At 41.3% G+C, this 8755-nt stretch overlaps 1 long non-coding RNA gene across 1 annotated transcript; it reads left to right on the forward strand.

Moving 5' to 3' along the window:
* Positions 1 to 928: 928 nt before the first annotated feature.
* LOC115591523 (uncharacterized) lies at positions 929 to 8166 on the forward strand. The gene is made up of 2 exons (XR_003985980.1): positions 929 to 1237; positions 7564 to 8166. It is a non-coding gene; the product is annotated as an uncharacterized LOC115591523 (long non-coding RNA).
* The last annotated feature ends 589 nt before the right edge of the window (positions 8167 to 8755 follow it).

Raw genomic sequence — 8755 nt, forward strand, 5'->3', positions numbered from 1 at the left:
ATTTCGAATAATAGTAGTAATGGCACTGATAAAAAAAATATATATTCTTTAAATTTTTATTTTTTATTATTATTATTATTTTCTCCCCCCCTTTCGGCGCCCCCCGTGGATGACGGTGCCCCTAGCATTTGCCTATACTGCCTATGCCAGGGCCTGCTCTGGTGTTCGTGCCAATGGCACAGGTAACTTGCACATCTGTGAAGGCACCATAAATGCTGAAAGTACAGGTTTTGGAGCAACATATGCTGCCATCCAAGCAACGTCTTTTTCAGAGACGTCCCTGCTTATTTATGCAAGATAATGCAGAGCCACATTCTACACATGTTACAACAGCGTGGCTTTGTAGTAAAAGAGTGCGGGTACTAGACTGGCCTGCCTGCAGTCCAGACCTGTCTCCCATTATAAATGTGTGGCGCATTATGAAGGGCAAAATATGACAGCAGATGCCCCACTGTTGAGCAGCTGAAGTCATATACCAAGCAAGAATGAGAAACATTTCACATACAACACTTAAACAATTAGTGTCCTCAGTTCCCAAACGTTTATTGAGTGTTGTTAAAAGGAAAGGTGATGTAACACAGTGGTAAACATGCCGCTGTCCCAGGTCCAGTGGTGGACAGTAACGGAGTAAATTTACTTGAGTACTGTACTTAAGTACATATCCAGAGGATTTGTACTTTACTTGAGTATTAGATTTCTTTGGTACTTATTACTCTTACTTGAATACATTTCCAAGACAAATATTTTTACTTTTACTCGAGTTAATTTCTAGGAAGGCTGAAAAGTACCCGTTACTTTCAGGTCTGCTCTTTTTTTTTTTTTTTTAATCTAAAATACTATTGGACACAAGCTGTGTTTGTCAAAGAAGTACCTATCACAGTGCACGCTCTCCACTGGGATCTACGTAAAAGCGGAAATACGTCATCCCTCCCCATAAGGATACCACCAAAGTTGCCACGCTCTCGACTGCGTTTGTCAACACAAAACCGCGACAATGGCTGCATCAGGAGAAGAAAGACAATCCGCAGAGTCTCAGTCTGAGTCTGATAATGATCCGGAGCAGGAACTTTCAGAAAATCCTTGGCCTTATCTGGACTCCATGTTTGAGTTTGACAGAGTAAAAAACGTGGACACAGACAAACAGACATATATTTTCAAATGTTTATTGTGTTTGCCGAAGAAAAACTACCTCTCTGCTTTCAACAACTCCACGTCCAACTTAAAGAAACACGTTGACGTAAGTTAACCAGACTTTCACCATGTTATTTTCTATTTGTCTTGGTCAATGTCATCATGTTGTGAGAATGTGAGCGTGTGTTGATCACAAAAGCTACATTTTGTAGGAAGTGGCACTGTGTGTGCGTGTGTGTGTGTGCGTCTGTATGTGTGTGTTGTGGTTTTATTTCATTCATTGAGTTTGTCTTGCTGAAAGCAGTATTGTTGTAAAGGTAGATTAATCCATGCAGAGCATTTGTAGTTCAAATATGATGGACAGTACATACAGTGTCAATGTTTTTCCTCTCTGGTGTTAACGTCTTTCCATACTACACACGGACAGAAACAGGAAGACAGATATGGGGACATGGGGAGACAAGACAGACATGGGGAGACAGAGTTTGTTGTGCTCCTATATTGTACTGGTACATGTCCTTCCTGTAAAGTCAAGTGACTTCAACATTGAGTTATTGAAAGCAGAGATGTAGTTTTTTGTAAAGCAGCGATTCTCAACCAGTGGTCTGGGGACAACATTGGTCTTTGAGGGGGTTCCAGTTCCCAACTTAGCTAAATGATAGAGAGTTAGTTGGACGGTGCAGGTTCATTTGGTTACAGTTTTAATGATTGTTAATAAACATCTGCATCTGCAACAACTGCTGTCCTCCTGTGATCCCATTCATTAGGGCCCGAGCAGGTCATCGACCTGTGAGGTCCCTATTGAAATTGGAAAGATTCTTCTTTTTATTATTCTTCTGCGCTTTGACTGCAGTTTTGGATGCCTGAACATATCCAAAAACTCATCAAATTTGGAATATACATCACATCTGGCGAAAAATTTGATAATTTAATGTCGTTGGGTGAGGTCGTGACCTGCGGGCTCTGTAGCGCCCCCTAATGTTCAGCCCCGCCTCCCACAAGTGCGTAGAAGAACGAAATTCAATACGCAGATTCCTCATGACCAGACGCACAAACAACCCATTTGGACCACTAGTGTCAGTCCAACAGGAAGGCAGCCAATTAGATGTGTGGCGGCGTTTTTGTCCAATTCATGCCTACTTTGAAAATTATCTTGTCCTAGAGCTTAAACACAACAGTCTTCAAATTAACTCAGTAATTTTCTTCATGCCTTGAAGAACAAAAGTTATTGAAATCATTCAACTGTGCCAAACTTTAGTGGGCGGTGCGGTGGAAACCATTTTTTCCTCACGCCGTCAAGCATCGAGGCTTTATAACTTCAACATACAATTTCCTATCCACACCAAACTGCTTGTAACTGTAGAGGCTGTCTCCCCGAACAAATCTCAGCATCAATACTTAGTCTGCCGTTTTACTTTTGTATGTTAAAATGTTAAAATATTGCCAATCTTCGTACTTAAATTATCTCCTCCACCGACTTCAAAGTCACTCAGTAGCATCCTCTGACCTTGAAGATGAAAAGTTATTAAAATCTTTATCCTACGTCATACCTGCTGGCCACAGTGGAGCGGGCAATTCGAATCCTTTGCCGTGAAGCATTGTGTCCTCATAATTTCTTCATACAATGTCCTATCTCAGCCAAATCTCTCAGGAATGCAGAGGGAGTCGCCCTAATAAGATCTGTGTAGTCATGGGGCGTGGCCGTGGCACGTGGGCTCTGTAGCGCCCCCTATTGTGATGCCCCGCCTCCTACTTGTAACATAGAAGGACGAAAATTGGTATGCATATTCATAATGACCAGACGCACGGAAAACCCATTTGGATGCATATTCTCAGTCCAACAGGAAGTCAGTTATTTTGAAAATTGGCCGCATTTTTGACAAATTCATGCCTAATTTGAAAATTATCTTGTCCTAGAGCTTAAACACCACAGTCTTCAAATTAACTCATTAATTTTCTTCATGCCTTGAAGAACAAAAGTTATTAAAATCATTCAGCTGCGACAAGGTTTAGTGGGCGGTGCGGTGGAAACCATTTTGTCCTCATGCCGTCAAGCATCGAGGCTTCATAACTTCAACATACAATTTCCTATCCACACCAAACTGCTTGTAACTGTAGAGGCTGTCTCCCTGAACGAATTTCAGCATCAATACTTAGTCTGCCATTTTGCTTTGGCCGCCATTTTGAATTATGCCAATCTTTGTACGTAAATTATCTCCTCCTACAGATGTAACACCAGCGACTTCAAAGTCACTCAGTAGCATCCTCTGACCTTGAAGATGAAAAGTTATTAAAATCTTTATCCCATGTCATACCTGCTGGCAGTTGTGGAACCTGCCATAACAATCCTTCGTCATGAAGCATCAAGTGCTGATATCTCCTTTATACTATTTCCTAGCTTGGTCAAATCTAGAGGGAATCTAGAGGGAGTGGCCCTGAATAGATCTGTGCATCAATACTGTGTCATATCCATAGCGCCACCCACTGGAAACATGAAGCAAGTTTTATTTCAGGCAATTTGGGCGTCCTACATGCATGTACATGAATGAAATGTGGCACGCATGTGTGTCATGACAAGACGCAATTGGAACATGAAGCTCTGATATATTAGATTTTTTGCAAATTAGCATATGTAAAAGTAGGCGTGGCCTTCTCGTCATTAACCATCATCGTTTACATTTGATTAATTTATGGCGAGCTGGAAGGACCCAGAGACACGAAACTTCGTACGTTGAGTATAAATGACGTCCAAATGCTGCTCCAAAAATGTGATCCCAATCCATCAGATGGGGGCACTATAACCTAGGGTGTAAACTTCAAAATGCTTTCCCTGCAAAGCCATTAGAGCTATTGACTTGAAATTTGTCATACATGTCCCCCTGATAGTCCACTACAAAAAACCTCTTGCAGCACAAAAGTCGCTATTACAGATTTTTTGCTAATTTGCATGATGTTAAAAACAGTAAAATGAATAGAACTTTTGAAAGATTGACTCTATCAACACCAAATTTGCTGTACAGCTTTGGGGGATGAAAAGACAAATTGCTATTATAAATGAGCCAGATTGGTCAAAAAACATGGCCGCCACAGACCAATGTATCTCTGCAATGGGCGGGGCTTGGTTATTATTTGTTGTCTGCAGCTTGAGCTCAAATTCCCGTGAGCTGGAATGGGCCAGAAACTTGAAACTTGGCCCAATGATTGGAAATTATGTGTATCAACTTTTGTTAAAATATGAGCACAGTCAGCCAGATGGTGGAGCTGTAATTAAGGAGATTTAAAATGCGTTTTTGGGAAGGCCACGTCCCTCACACCGTAAGTCTGACTGACTTGAAATTTGACACACAAGTCCAGCTCCATGTGCTTTACAAAAAAGCCAATTGGACCATGAAGCTCTGCCTACTTAGATTTTTTGCTAATTAGCATAATGTGAAAAACAGTAAAATGAATAGAACGTTTGAAAGATTGACTCTATCAACACCAAATTTGGTATTAGGCTTCGGGGGACGGGCAGACACATTTCTACTATAAATGAGCCAGATTGGTGAAAAAACATGGCCGCCATGGACCAATATATTTTTGCAATGGGCGGGGTTTATGAATGACTGGCCATAACTCCCACACCCTTTGTCCTATCATCACAAAACTTGGTGGGTAGGTTCACAACTGTACTGGGAATCTGCCTACCAAAGCATGTTGAGCTCAACATGCTACACATGCGTATCTCAAAGACCATTGGACGGAATTTCACGAAATTTTATTAATTTATGGCGAGCTGGAAGGACCCAGAGACACGAAACTTGGTACATTGAGTATAAATGATGTCCAAGTGCTGCTCCAAAAATTTGATCCCGATCCGTCAGACGGGGGCGCTATAACCTATGGTGAAAACTTCAAAAGGCCTTCCCCGCAAAGCCATTAGAGCTGTTGACCTGAAATTTTTCATACACATCCTCCTGATAGTCCTCTACAAAAAAGCTTCTTGCACCACAAAATTCTCTATTACAGATTCTTTGCTAATTTGCATAACATTAAAAACAGTTAAATGAATAGAACCTTTGAAAGACTGACTCTATCAACACTAAATTTGGTATACAGCTTTGGGGGATGAAGAGACAAATTTATTAAATTATAAATGAGCCAGATTGGTCAAAAAACTAACTGCCACAGACCAATGTATCTTTGCAATCGGCGAGGCTTAGATATGATTGGTCATAACTCCCACACCCGTTGTCCTATAATCACAAAACTTGGTAAGTAGGTTCAAAACAGGACTGGGAATCTGCCTAACAAAGCATGTTGAGCTCAACCCATAGGGGGCGCTTTAAATGCCATTAGCATGTAGCTGAAAACCCGATTTGGAGAAATCTGGGGCTTATCATAGCTATGCGTTGCACAGAGCTTTGAGGAACACGGCGGCCGAAGTCATCCACTGCGGGGGATGAGGGTCAGAGTGGCCGGTTTGGGGCTAAAGAGGTCAGAACCCGCGGATTGCCGCTTGCACAATCTGCACAATTCCAGAAGGGTTCTACCCCTTCGGGGTTAGAACCCTTCTGGAATTCTGCCGGTTTATTATTTTTTGTTGTCTGCCGCTTGAGCTCAAATTCCCATGAGCTGGAATGGGCCAGAAACTTGAAACTTGGCCCAATGATTGGAAATGATGTGCATCAACTTTTATTAAAATATGAGCCCAGTCAGGCAGATGGTGGCGCTGTAATTAAGGATTTAAAATGCGTTTTTGGGAAGGCCACGCCCCTCACACCGTAAGTCTGATTGACTTGAAATTTGACACACAAGTCCAGCTCCACGTGCTCTACAAAAAAGCCAATTGGACCATGAAGCTCCGCCTTCTTAGATTTTTTGCCAATTAGCATGATGTGAAAAACAGTAAAATGAATAGAACTTTTGAAAGATTGACTCTATCAACACCAAATTGGGTATACGGCTTTGGGAGACGAAAAGACAAATTTCTATAATAAATGAGCCAGATTGGTCAAAAAACATGGCCGCCACGGACCAATGTATCTTCGCAATGGGCGGGGCTTAGACATGATTGGCCATAACTCCCACACAATTCTCAACCTATAGGGGGCGCTATAAATGCTACACATGCTTATCTCAAAGACCATTGGACGGAATTTCACCAAATTTGGTATGCATGCCCTAGGGACAAGTATTAACTAATATCTTGAGTGCCATGTTGATGTGTGAAAGTAGGCATGGCCTATTCGTCATTAACCATCATTGTTTGCATCTTTTCAATTCATGGTGAGCTGGAAGGACCCAGAGACACGAAACTTGGTACATTGAGTATAAATGATGTCCAAGTGCTGCTCCAAAAATTTGATCTCAATACATCAGATGGGGGCGCTATAACCTAGGGTGTAAACTTCGAAAGGCTTTCCCCGCAAATCCATTAGAGCTATTGACTTGAAATTAAATACACGTCCTCCTGATAGTCCTCTACAAAAAAGCCTCTTGCACCAAAAAAGTCGCTATTACAGATTTTTTGCTAATTTGCATGACGTTAAAAACAGTAAAATGAATAGAACTTTTGAAAGATTGACTCTATCAACACCAAATTTGCTATACAGCTTTGGGGGATGAAAAGACTAATTTCTATTATAAATGAGCCAGATTGGTCAAAAAACATGGCCGTAACGGACCAATGTATCTTTGCAATGGGCGGGGCTTAGAAATTATTGGCCATAACTCCGACACCCTTTGTCCTATCATCACAAAACGTGGTGGGTAGTTTCACAACAGGACTGGTGATCTACCTACCAAAGCATGTTGAGCTCAACCTATAGAGAGCACTATAAATGCCATTAGCATGTAGCTGAAAGCCCAATTTGGAGAAATCTGGGGCTTATCATGGCTATGTGCTGCACAGAGCTTTGAGAAACACGGCGGTCGATGTTATCGACTGCGGTGGATGAGGATCAGGGTGGCCGGTTTGGGGCAAAAGAGGTTAGAACCCGCGGATTGCCGCTTGCGGCTATATTTGTTTGTTTTGTTTTGGGTTTTTTTTGGTGTTTTGCATTTTACATTCTTTCTTTTTTGTATATCACAAAAAACATATAAAACTATGATTGCTTTGTGAGAGACATGTATTCTATCCAATGTGCATTAGGCAATAATAAGAATATTGAAAAAAAAACAAAAATAAAACAACAGCAGCATCAAAATCATCATCTTCACTAACTATCTCGATAACATCATCGGTGTCATCATCAACTATCACCACATGGTTAGTATTAACATCAGTTCCAGCTGTAGCTGCAGTATCACCATCACCAAAATTGTGAATATCATCAGCAGCAGCAGCAGCAAAAACAGCTGTCACTCTGCGGTGAGGGATGTCCTGTCTTGGGTTTTTTGTCTTGTGAATTTCATGTTTTATTTTGAAAGGTAACTCTCCTCTCGTTTCAGGTCACTTGCCCTTCCTCTTGTGTCACCGGTCTGGCGTCTCCCCTGATCCCTGATTGTTTCCACCTGTGCTCCCTCCCCTCATGTGTATATAGTCTTTGTCTTCCCCTGTACGCGTTGCCAGAGTATTTAGTTCGTTCCTGTCGATACATCCAGCCCTGATTCTCAGCCTTGTCTTGTTCACAGTTAAGTATTGCCACTTTTTGTTTCCTGTTTTTGTATGCCTCTGAAGAAGAGTGATTTTTTGTTAATAGTTTCTTGGTCAGTCTTTTGTTTGGTCTAGTTAAATAATTTTTGTAGCGTTTTGTTTTTCCTCCAATTGGAGCGTTTTCTATTGTAATTTTGTCAGCTAAGAGAGAGCAGTTAATTTTCATAGCCTGTGTGCTTTTCCTCTGAGAGTGATTTTTGTTTATTAAAGTTTTCATAGAAAGTCTAATTTTAAGAATAGTGTAGTCTTCCTTTGTCCTCCTACGGGAGTGTTTTTGTTCTTGTGTTCTTTGGTTTTGCTGTGTCCTCTGGACACTTAGATTTTCATAGCCAACTGATTTGTCATTCTGTCTGAAGAGATACAAAGCAGAAAATAAAACCTGTCATTACCGCTGCCTATCTGCATCTGAGTCCTCTCTTTTTGCCGAGCCTGACAACAGCAGTCACACCACTGGCATCATCAGCACGACCAGCAGTGCTAGCAACAGCACAAGCAGTATGACCTCGGGCGACAGCAACACTCTACCCGTCTTGTCAAGGCCTCGACCCATTTAGTCCGAACCTTAGCCCATCTAGACATCGTGTCGACATCACCATCACTATATGGCAAACCCTTTTTTTGTGCAAACCGAATGCATCTACCGTGAACACCTTCATCGACAATAGGTACGGTACTGTTATCATCACTATTCCACGGGGGGTCCGCGGGGTTGTAAAAGGTAGTAAATGAAATTAACAAAAATTAAGGCCATTAAAAAGTATCAATAAGTAATAAACGTCATCTGACGAGGTATTACATTTTCTACCGAGTGAGGATATTCAAGCCAGAACACACATTCTCTGGACAGGTGTGGTTTTGCTCAGGGGTGGAAAGAGTACCAAAAAAATCTACTTAAGTAAAAGTACTGTTACCTTGATGAAATTTTACTCAAGTAAAAAGTAGCTAATTTAAAATGTACTCAGAGTAAAAGTTACCTAGTTACTTATT

The sequence above is a fragment of the Sparus aurata genome, chromosome 11 (assembly GCF_900880675.1).
Source record: "Sparus aurata chromosome 11, fSpaAur1.1, whole genome shotgun sequence".
Lineage (NCBI taxonomy): Eukaryota > Metazoa > Chordata > Actinopteri > Spariformes > Sparidae > Sparus > Sparus aurata.